Below are 11,564 nucleotides of genomic sequence, written 5' to 3' on the forward strand. Positions count from 1 at the left end.
ACCCTTGTACTCTGCTTCTATACTCGTTGACAAGTAGCTACTTCTTACTACTCCATGTAACACCACTCCCAAAAAAAACATAAATTTGCTATTAGATCTTCTGTCCAAGATGCTACCAGCCCAATCTCCATCAGTGTATCCATGCACTTTGAAACTGTAAATACCAAACTCAAAAAAGAGGCCATAATCCATTGTGGACCTCACGTATTGTAGGTTGTGTCTCACACTATCCAAAGTCATTTTTGGGAAACCTGCATGAACTAGCTTTGTAACCCAACTATGTAGTTCATGTCTGGCTTGTGGTGATCTTCATGTAGATCAAGTTGCCAATTATCTTCCTGTACATAGTGACATTCTCCAAAATCTCACCTATAGTTTGCCATTATGATTCAACAGTACAAAAATGGGCTTACTACCATCCATACCATACTTGGACAACATGTCCAATGCATACTGTCTCTGTGATATCCATATGCCCTCAGAAGTCTTGATGACCTCAATGTTAAGAAAGTATCTCAGCTCACCCAAATCTTTCATATCAAACTTCTTCTTGAGTAGACCCTTTACATTCTCAACTTCCTCTTAATTGTAACCCCCAATAATCAAGTCATCTGCATAGATGGTGATGAACACAATCCCCTTATCGCTCTTTTGCACATAAAGTGAATATATGCCATATAACAGCCAATGGTGTAAGATATTGTGTGTAATCTTATCATGCCATGCTCTCACTGTATGCTTCAAGCCATACAAAGATTTATGTACACCCACACAGTTATTCAGATATGCACATCACATGATTGAGGCCTTGTTGGAGCTGAGCATACAAGATGATCCGAGATATTGTGCAAAAATGGATAAAAGCCAAGGAGTTGATGCAACAACAAACCAACAAGTTGAAAATCATAGCATGAGAAGTTACCCTGAGAATAGTGCAAAGAATGAAGACCTAGGAAAATGAAAATCTCACTCAGGAAGCTAAAGAATTTTTCCAAGCCCAAGGATGAAACAACGAGCCAGTCGAGTGAGTGGGATGGATGGGTATAACTAGGGCATGTTTGCAAGCAGCCATAGTAAGAAGATCAAGACCATGAGACTGAGTCTACTCTCGCAAACCTACATGCTTAGGTTGACTTGAGAATATGAAGACCAAGAAGAAACACAAAAAAAAAACACCAAGAAGCACAAGAAAATCACAAAATTAGGCAAAAGCTAATGAAATAGGATCATGCGTCTAATATATATCCAGTCCTAAAATGACATGTGGCAAGCTGATAGGGGCTCGGCCAAGATCCTAGAAGGGTTAAAAAATCCCACAAACTTTGTAAAAAGGGTTTGAGTCTGTACTATCTATTTGGAGCTCTTTCTAGTTAGGCAATTCGACTAGTGGGCTACCAAGATCCTAGAAGGATAAAAAACCCCGCAAACTTTGTAAAAAGGGTTTAAGTCTATACTATCTATTTGGAGATCTTTCTAGTTAAGCAATTTGAGTAATGAGCCTTCTTGGCTGATTGTATTCTCGCTATAATTGTAACACTATCATTCAAATGTACAATGAATCCACCCATAAATATATTATCAAGCTTCATTGATCGTGTCTTGCATTGAGAGAGAGAGAGAGAGAGTAAGATAAAGTGAGAGTGCGTTTGTTAATTTTCATGAGCGCTTATCAATCTGGAATGGGTACCTATAGAAGGAGTATAGAAGTCTATAGGTGATATACATGGCTATCTGGTGATCTACACCAATCCAAAGAGAGGAGTAGACTGCTAGCACAACGAGCCACTCCTTTGGCAAAACATGCCGAGCATAGAGTATCAAGCACATGCACTAGGCCAAACCCCAAGAAAAAGCTCTGTGAATGAGGAACTATCTACAAATCCCCATCCTTAGATTTGAGATTGCATCAACTTCAGTCTTAAAGATCAAATTTAATCCATTAGAAGAAACAAAGTAAAAAGGTAAGATTCAAGCATTAGTTGATTTGTGGAATAATAAAGATCAAGAGCCTTTATCATAGGAAGACTCTAGCTTTGATGACAAAGTCTACTAGAGACCATTTATACCCAAAGAATAGTAAGGAGTTCTTGATGGATTTGGATGACCTTGGGACATTAGAATATGTTTATGGAATGGCATAGACCTTGCCTAGACTTGTGGCTAGAAAGTCTAGTAGAGACCATTTATACCTGAAGAATCATAAGGAATTCTTGATGGATTTGGATGATCTTGGGACATTAGAATAATAAAGACCAAGAGTCTTTATCATAGGAAGACTCTAGCTTTTGACTAGAAAGTCTAGTAGAGACCATTTAAACCTGAAGAAAGTCTAGTAGAGACCATTTAAACCTGAAGAATAATAAGAAATTCATGATGAATATGGATGATCTTGGTACATTAGAATATGCTTGTGGAATGGCGGAGACCTTGCCTAGAAAGTCTAGCTTTTGACTAGAAAGTCTAGTAGAGACCATTTAAACCTGAAGAATAATAAGAAATTCATGATGAATATGGATGATCTTGGTACATTAGAATATGCTTGTGGAATGGCGGAGACCTTGCCTAGACTTGTGGCTAGATGATCTATGCAGAGTTTGTGACTCAAGGACTGTGGAAATTTCACTAAGAGATTACAATGGTTTACTAGACTGAATGTATGAGTGATGCATGGTTTCTTGATCAAGTTTTACTTCTTTGCCTTTGTAAATTCATGTGATTTAACCATGCGTAGATCCCCACAAAAAATTTAATTATTTCCCCTTAAACAGTCTCTAATTGTTGTGATCATTTTACAAAGTAATTAACCTTAAATTAAAACTATTCAATCCAAAAATAAGCTCAATATGCTCATCATTTGTGAATACATGAGTTTTTTTGAGAATATACTCTTTGTGTAGACTGACATGGAACACATTGTGTATTCAGAGATGAGGAGGTAATAAAAGTTTGTATGCTTGTTCTCCTACCTTTCTTGTTACCACATATGGGACACAATTTCTATTTGCCAACTTCTTAATTTTTCCTGATGCTAAGATACTACTTTTCTTGGGTTTTATTGTGGTCTCCCTCTTCAAAAGTTCCGACGGATCTCTTTAGATCAACATAACTCTTATGATGGTCTTGAGCTATCTGTAAATTTTGACGGATATTTTTCATTTGAACTTCCATGTCTTCTAGCATTTGTTTGGTGGCTTCAACTCTGATAAAGGGTTAGATCAAGTCAGTGGTGTGATGCATTCTTGTCCATATAAGGCCTTAAAATGGTGACATGCTCAAGCTCCTATGAAATGAAGCATTCTAAGAAAATTCAACTAAGTGAACCATTACGAGGTTCTTGACTAAATAAGCCTAAGCATATCTTCAATCACTTGATTTATTCTTCCCATTTTCTCGAGCTCATATCTAAAAGTGTTCCTATGGACTCAAATAGAGTAGTCCCAAAATCTAGAAGTGAATCTAGAGTCTCGATCTTCGTCTCACTGACTATTCTGTGTGAGAAGATCAAACTATTTCTTTAAGAAATAATCTAGCTATATTAGCTAGCATATCTTTCACTTGATTTACTCTTTCCATTTTCTCGAGCTCATATCTAAATGTGTTCCTATGGACTCAAATATAGTAGTCCCAAAATCTAGAAGTAAATCTAGAGTCTCGATCTTCGTCTCACTGACTATTCTATGTGAGAAGATTAAAATATTTCTTTAACAAATACTAGAGTATGCCTTCTTTATTAAAATAAGAAATAATTTAGCTATAACAACAACTGAGTATAACTTCTTTACAAAAAGAATATGTGCTACTTTATTCGGTCTATCAACTACTACAATGATTACATTATACCCACCTTGAACTCTGGAAATTCGAGTGACAAAGTCCATACTCTCCCACTTCATTTACAGTAAATATAGTGGTTGGAGGGATCCAATTAATTTGATTCTTTCTACCTTAATTTTTCGACAAACCAAGCATCTTTTAACAGAATTCAAAGCGTTCTTTATCTTACCTAGCCAAAAGAAACTCCTGATAGGTGAGTAATTCATGTGAATTTACAGCCATGGATCACTTGGAAATGTTCTCACATGAGTCATTCCTTTGCTTGGTGGACATGGATGTGAGCACTTTTATATGGATACCCAACCCATATGGAAGCCTAAATGTTATAAGGCTTCAAGTGTTGAGATGTCAAGCTCAACATGAGCTCACACTCATGAGACGCCTACATGACCATTCGGCATTTACGTCACTGGCCGATTTGGTAGCTGGCACCGTCATATCTTCGCCAGAGATTCTATAGCTAGACTACAGCGATTAGTCCACACCTAACCACTCATGTTAGTGTGTTCACATTATGGACCACTTGTATATACTCTATTATGTGTGTTAGTCACTTTATCTTCTTTGTAGACCTCTTTTGTTGTGTGAACAAGAAGAAGAATTTTCAGCCTCTCACCTTGTGTGTTCTCTTCTAGGGTTTGTGTAAGTGTGTGTGTGTGTGTGTGTGTGTGCTTGCAAGAGCTCAAGCTCTCTTCTCCCCTGCATCTTTTCATGGTATCAAAGCCTGGTTCATTTTAAGGGTTGAGTGGCAAGCAAGAGAAGCACAGGAAGCGGTACAAGGGTAAGAGCTTCATCTACTCTTCCCCCTGTGTGTGTTGGCTACTACACCCTTGTTGGGAGCTCTTTGGTACCAGCAAATGAACTCCGATTGAGGAGCTTTCTTCGCGGGAGCAGAGCTATAGGCCAACTATACCTGGACCTATTGGACAAAAAATTCTGGGCCGAAAAAGCATTTTGGGCACGTCACCTCTGCTTTTCAATTCGCAGGCGTTCACGCGGCGGGCATTGCGGAGTAAGTTTCGATTCTTTGTAGAACTCTATTTTTGCAATTTCAGGAAGGGTGATTAGTTGTGCCGCAAACACTATGTGTATTGTAAAGAACTCTATTTTTGCAACTGCAAGAAGGGTGATTGGTTGTGCAAACACTGTATGTAGAACTCTATTCTTGCAATTGCAAGAAGGGCGATTGGTTGTGCAAACACTGTGTGTATTGTAAAGAACTCTATTTTTGCAACTGCAAGAAGGGTGATTGGTTGTGCAAACACTGTATGTAGAGCTCTATTCTTGCAACTGCAAGAAGGGTGATTGGTTGTGCAAACACTGTATGTAGAACTCTATTCTTGCAACTGCAAGAAGGGCGATTGGTTGTGTGTAGACACTGTTTGTACTACAAAGAGGTCTTAAATTTGCCATTGGGTGTATGTATGCAAATTGAGGTCATTGGTTGTGATAGTTTGGGTGCAGTATAGTACCACTGCGAAAAATACAGCAGTTTGTGTAGATCAAACAAGAGTGCTATTTTTGGTACATTTGTGTTGCATACAAGATGTAAAATGATGAAATACACCAGGTTGTTGCAAAGAAGCTTGACAAGAACTGTTGAGATATCAAGCTCAACATGAGCTCACACTCATGAGGCGCCTGCATGACCATTCGACATTTATATCACTGGTCGATTTGGTAGCTGGCACCGACATATCTTCGCCAGAGATTCTACAACTAGACTACATCGACTAGTCCACATCTACCCACTCCTCTAAGCGTGTTCACATTATGGACCACTTATATATACTCTATTATGTGTGTTAGTCACTTTATCTTCTTTGTATACCTCTTTTGTTGTGGAAACAAGAAGAAGAATTTTCAACCTCTCACCTTGTGCGTTCTCTTCTAGGGTTTTTGTGAGTGTGTGTGTGCTTGCAAGAGCTCAAGCTCTCTTCTCCCCTGCATCTTTTCATGGTATCAAAGCCTAGCTCACGCTAAGGGTTGAGCGGCAAGAAAAATAATCACAAGAAGTGGTACGAGGGTAAGAGCTTCATCTACTCTTCCCCCCCTGTGTTGGCTACTACACCCTTGTCGGGAGCTCTTCGGGAAACACCAGCAAATTAACATTAACTGAGGAGCTTTCTTCGCAGGGGAGGAGAGGTACAAGGTAACTATAACGTCCGCCCATTGGATAAAAATTTCCAAGTCGAAAAAGGTTTCGGGCACGTCTAGACCTCCGTTTTTCAGTTCGTAGGCGTTTCAACACCAAGGCACGAAAGATTCAGTTGAAGAATGAGCTTCATACTATGGAGAACAAGAATATGTATGTGAATGATTATGCCTTGAAAATCAAGGATATTGTGGAATCCCTTGCATCAGTTGGTGTTTCTATTGATGATGATAATAAGGTGAAAGTGTGTCTACGTGGTTACAAGGCGTTCAAGACGTCTATTCAAACTCAAGAGAAAATTCACAACTTCATAGATTTGGTGTCAATGTTGATCATTGAAAAGAAGAACTTCGGTGAAGATCAACAGTCTTCACAAAACAAAAACAGTTCAGAGCAGCAGGCCTTCTACACAAGTGCAGGTAGAGGACGAGGTAGAGGTCGTGGATGTGGCCAAGGTGGTGGCCGAACATGTAATCAGAATTATGGTCAGCCCCAGGATTCACAACAACAACACACAGGTGGAAGAGGCTAGTTTAAGTCAAAGAGGTCGTGGTACGTTGGAAAAGGCAGCATAATGATACACGAGGGTGTTTTTAGTGTGGTAAGTCTAGACATGTGCAGGCATTTTACTATAACAAGCAGAGTGACATGCGAAATGAAAAAGTGCAGCAAATTAACTATGTATCCTCTAGCAAAAATAATGAGGATAATGAGAGGTTGTTTGTTATGCAACATGTGGTTACTGCTGTGTCTACTGGAAATGATCTAGCAACATGTAAGGATGATGTATGGTATGTTGATTCAGGTGCTTCAAACCACATGACAATTCATGGTGAGTGGTTCAAGGAAATGAAGAGTCTTAAAAGATCAGGTTTTGTTGAAATAGGGGATGACACTACTCATCCGATTGCCCATGTTGGGGATGTGATATTATCAATGCAGGATGGTAAGGTGAAGTACCTTCTTGTAGATGTATTTCATGCTTCGAACATTACAAAGAATCTCGTTTATGTTGGACAGATGATTGAATAGGGTTTTCAGGTCCAGTTTAACCCTGATAGCTGCCATGTAAAAGATTTTAAAGATAAGTGCAGGTTGGTGCAAAAGTCAATAGAGTGGCCATAATGTAGAAGTTTACTGGTAAGAAACCTGATTTGTCTCCCTTGAAAGTTTTTGGTGGATGTATTGCATATGTGCATGTGCCAGGTGAGTTGTGTACTAAGCTGGATCCAAAAGCAGAAAAATGTGTATTATTGGGTATTCCCTTGAGCAAAAGGGATATAGATGTTATAATCCTACTACACGTGAATTGAGAGTAAGCAAGGATGTTGTATTTGATGAGATAAAATAGCTGGTATGCTGTTGAAAGAGATGTTGTTAGGGCTGATGTAAGTGGAAATGTGGTTGCACAGAATGCAAGTCACCAATCATAGTCATTGAGTGGACCAGGAGAGTCCTCATCCAGTTGTTCTGTTGTTGATAGACCATGGAGTGGCAAGCTGCGTCATAATACCTGTCCTGAAAAATGTAGTCAATACATCACATAAAGGCAAAGAGAAAGTGGTTGAGCCCCTTGGTATGTCTGATATTTCTGTAGGGCATTCTCTTGTTAATGGAGAGTCTAGTGGCTCGGAGATGAGCCTTGATGAGGAGCTTGGGATTCCAACAATGAGGACACTTCGTGTAAAGAAGGCTATGGAAGCCATGAATGCAAAGCTACTAAGAGTGCGAGGTTGACTTATGATGGTTATGTTGCACATCACTATGCTTATATGGTAAAAGTTGTAGGTTGTAGAACCCACATGTTTTGATGAGGCTATTGGAAATGTGTGTTGGGAGAAGGCTATGAATGAGGAGATGGATGCATTTTATGGAAATGAGACTTGGGATTTGGTGCCATGGCCTGAAAGCAAGAAAGTTATTGGTTGTAAGTGGGTGTATAAGGTGAAACATAATAGTGATGGTAGCATAAGTAGGTACAAGGCTAGATTGGTAGCCAAGGGATATGCGCAGACACATGGAATTAATTACGAGGAGACATTTGCCCTAGTTGCAAAGATGGTACTTGTGAGAGTTGTGATTGCGGTGGCTACAGTTAAAGGCTGGTTTTTACATCAAATGGATGGAAAAAATGTGTTCTTGCATGGTGACTTGCAAGAAGAGGTGTATATAGATTGGCCACCAGGTTTTGAGGATACAGGTCACCCAGAGTATGTATGTAAGCTTCATAATGCTTTGTATGGGCTGAAGCAAGCCCCACGAGCAAGGCATGACAAGATTGTTGAGTATCTTGTCACTATTGGTTCTCATATGGCAGATGCAGATCACTCTTTGTATGTGCGCAAGAGTGATAAGGGTGTTGTGATCATAGGCTTTGTTTTTCCCAACTCTGAGGCTCTATGTTTTATATTGGTCCTAACTCCACTTTCCATTTCAAATGTCATCCTAAGCATGTATACTTGGCGATAGAACGTCAAGACGTGGTTGCACAAAACCCTTTATTTCAGGGTTTGGGATTTCTTGCCCCGTGTGGATTTGGACTGTGCGATTTCCAATGGCACTTGTCCTATCCTGTCGGCCTAGCTTTAAGACTATAGACTCGTTGGTGGGGCGAAGGACACCTTATGACTTTGTGGATCCTTTTGGTTTAAGGTAGTCCTAGGTTTTTTCTTTTTACCCTTCCCCATGTTCCTTGTTCCTTGTTTGAATGAATATGGAGAAGAACCAGAACTTGGTTCCATGGTTAACATGCTTCTATAATGAGCTATAGATGGAGAGTGGTAAATACCAATGCAATATCGAAGTAGATATCAACTCATATAGTGATGATTATAGGCTCATGGCTCATGGCTCATGGCTCATGTCCCCATACTCATGTGTGTGGACTATAGACTCGTTGGTGGGGCGGACAACTTATGACCTTGTGGATCCTTTTGGTTTAAGGTAGTCCTAGATATTGACTCTTTACCCTTCCCCATGTTCCTTGTTCCTTGTTTGAATGAATATGGAGAAGAACTAGAACTTGGTTCCATGGATAACATGCTTCTATAATGAGCTATAGATGGAGAGTGGTAAATACCAATGCAATATCGAAGTAGATATCAACTCATATAGTGATGATTATAGGCTCATGGCTCATGGCTCATGGCTCATGTCCCCAGACTCATGTGTGTGGACTCATGTATTTGACTCACACCTTTTTTCATAGGAATATGGGCTCATGGCTCCCAACCCGAAAGCTCGTTAAGCCTGTTTTAAGAGTTTTTTTATGTTTTTTAGACTTAATAAGAAGGAATTAAGAGTCTTAATCCTAGCTAATAGTTGTTATATAAGTAACTAAGTGCTTTTTATTTGTTTTTTGTTGGTTTTGCATGCTTCTAAGTTACCAATTTAATAATAGTTGAAAAACTATCAAAAAATATAAAATGCATGAACAAAAATTCACTATCCCACTCTAATCCATCCTAATGAAGCTTAATACTCATGTTTTCGGAGTGGATTCCACTCCTAATCACAATTACTAAGTTTTGCGTTAGCTTATGGCAATGAAATCTAAGCCTTGTGGGCTCCAAAGTCATGCAAATCACCAAGAAACCATAGTTTTTTCCTTCCAAGATATGAAAATAGAATGCCCTAATACAAATATACTTAAAATAAAAACAAAAAATTAACAACTAAACACATCCAAGACTCCAAAATCGTATGTTTCTTGGAGCATAACCTCATAATCAACACGAGGCAAAGGGATGGCAATAGTATGCTCTATGCCTAGATGGAGGCAACAAGAGATGGTCACAATGGTTCTCTCCCACAAGAGGGAAGGGAAGAAGAAGCTTTTGGAAGATGGAAACCTACAATCAAACCTATTCAAACAAACATCCATCTAGCATGTAAGAATCCAATAGTATGCAACAAAGCAAGAAGAGGGAAGAAGGGAAGCTCATAAGTAAACTATTATAAGGAAATGATTGTGTATTGCTTATTGTCAAAAAAGACACATATACAAGTGACTAGTTTTTACACTAAGTTAGCCAAACTTAAAAATGGTCCCACCTCTATTACTTGTCTTAAGCAACTATGTATACATAGTCCATAGGCTTTCCCTATTCGACATTAAGCACATGCAAAAATGGTTGGACCTCTATTACTAGTCTTAAGTAACTATGGAATCCATACACTTTTTCTATTTGACATTAAGCACATGTAAGGCCGTTTTATGTGTTCCACGGCCATCTTACAAAAGATAAGTGCTCGTTCAAGCAGGTAAGATGGCCAAGCACCTTACAGTAGGTCGAGTGAAAAAAACGATGTTAACCAACGAAGTGGTTAACATGTAACAGCTTGTTCAAAGAAGCTAATGATTATTAGAAAGGTAGTCTTTTAACTAAGAAAGAATTTCAAAGTATAGGAGAAAGACTACATATTAACAACGTGGAGAAGTAAGAAGCAAGACATCAAGCACTGAAAAGAAGCAAAGTTGCATAAATTTATGGAATGATAGCCAACTAACTCTTAATAGAAATCAAAATGCATTTTCTTTCATTACTTCTTCAAAGTTATTAGTATCAATTTTTTAGTTATTCAAAGCAAGAAATGTGCAATCAACGAATTGAGTTCAGTGGTGTGATCTCGGATTTTACAATTTGCGAGTGTCCTTTCATTTTAACAAAGCTTTATAATAGGGGCCCATGGGGGTAAATTAGAAATCTATTAATTTGTTGGTGAGAATAGTTATTGCCAACCTTATTATTCAAAGGTTGGTGTTTGCACAGAAGATTAAACAAGTGCCCTCATAGGGGCCTGAGTAACAAGTGCTCTATAGATGCAAAAATTGTATCCCAAGCTTGTAAGGTTCTCCCAAGGTACAGAAGAGGGTTTTTAATTCATTCCTTTGGATTTTAAAACTATAATGTTTAGAAAAGCAATTTATATTTTGGAGGTTTGGCTATGGGTCAACTTTGTGTGCTTGCATGGCATCTTATCCCTTGGCATATGATATCTATGCTTTGGCATCTCATTTACTAATAATTCCTAAACAAGTCAAATTTCATCCTAGAACTTGGATTGGAAAATGCGTTGTATCAATGGATCTTCAAAATACAAAGAACATCAATCCAAGATCGATATTTTTCTTACCTTGCAATCACATGACTTTTATCTGACACTATAGTTTATACTCTTTCTTTAGCTTAGTATGAAGATTATCAAGATTTCTTGTAGAACAACTAATTGTGTTGTTCTCCATCAAGTTGGAAAAATCAAGCTCAATTTTGGTACTTAAAATCCCCTCCAAAACACAACTAAACTCTAATAATCATCAATTTATTTGTGCTTAAAATTCTCCATTTTAGATGGTTGAGAGTGATTAAAAGACTTTTCCAAGTTGTGGGGTTGACGAGCATAAACTTTCTAAGAATTTACACTGAGATAGCCTGTCATGTTATTTTTCCAACCAAATTGTACCCACGTTTGCATGCCCAAGGCTTTAAGGAGAGCTCTCAAATTCCATAATTATCAAGACCCCTAATGTAAGTCAACTATATAACTGAAAAATATAAATGCTATAGCTCTCCAA

The sequence above is a fragment of the Cibotium barometz genome, chromosome 35, assembly GCF_041138505.1.
Source record: "Cibotium barometz isolate CiBa-2024 chromosome 35, ASM4113850v1, whole genome shotgun sequence".
Classification (NCBI taxonomy): Eukaryota; Viridiplantae; Streptophyta; class Polypodiopsida; order Cyatheales; family Cibotiaceae; genus Cibotium; species Cibotium barometz.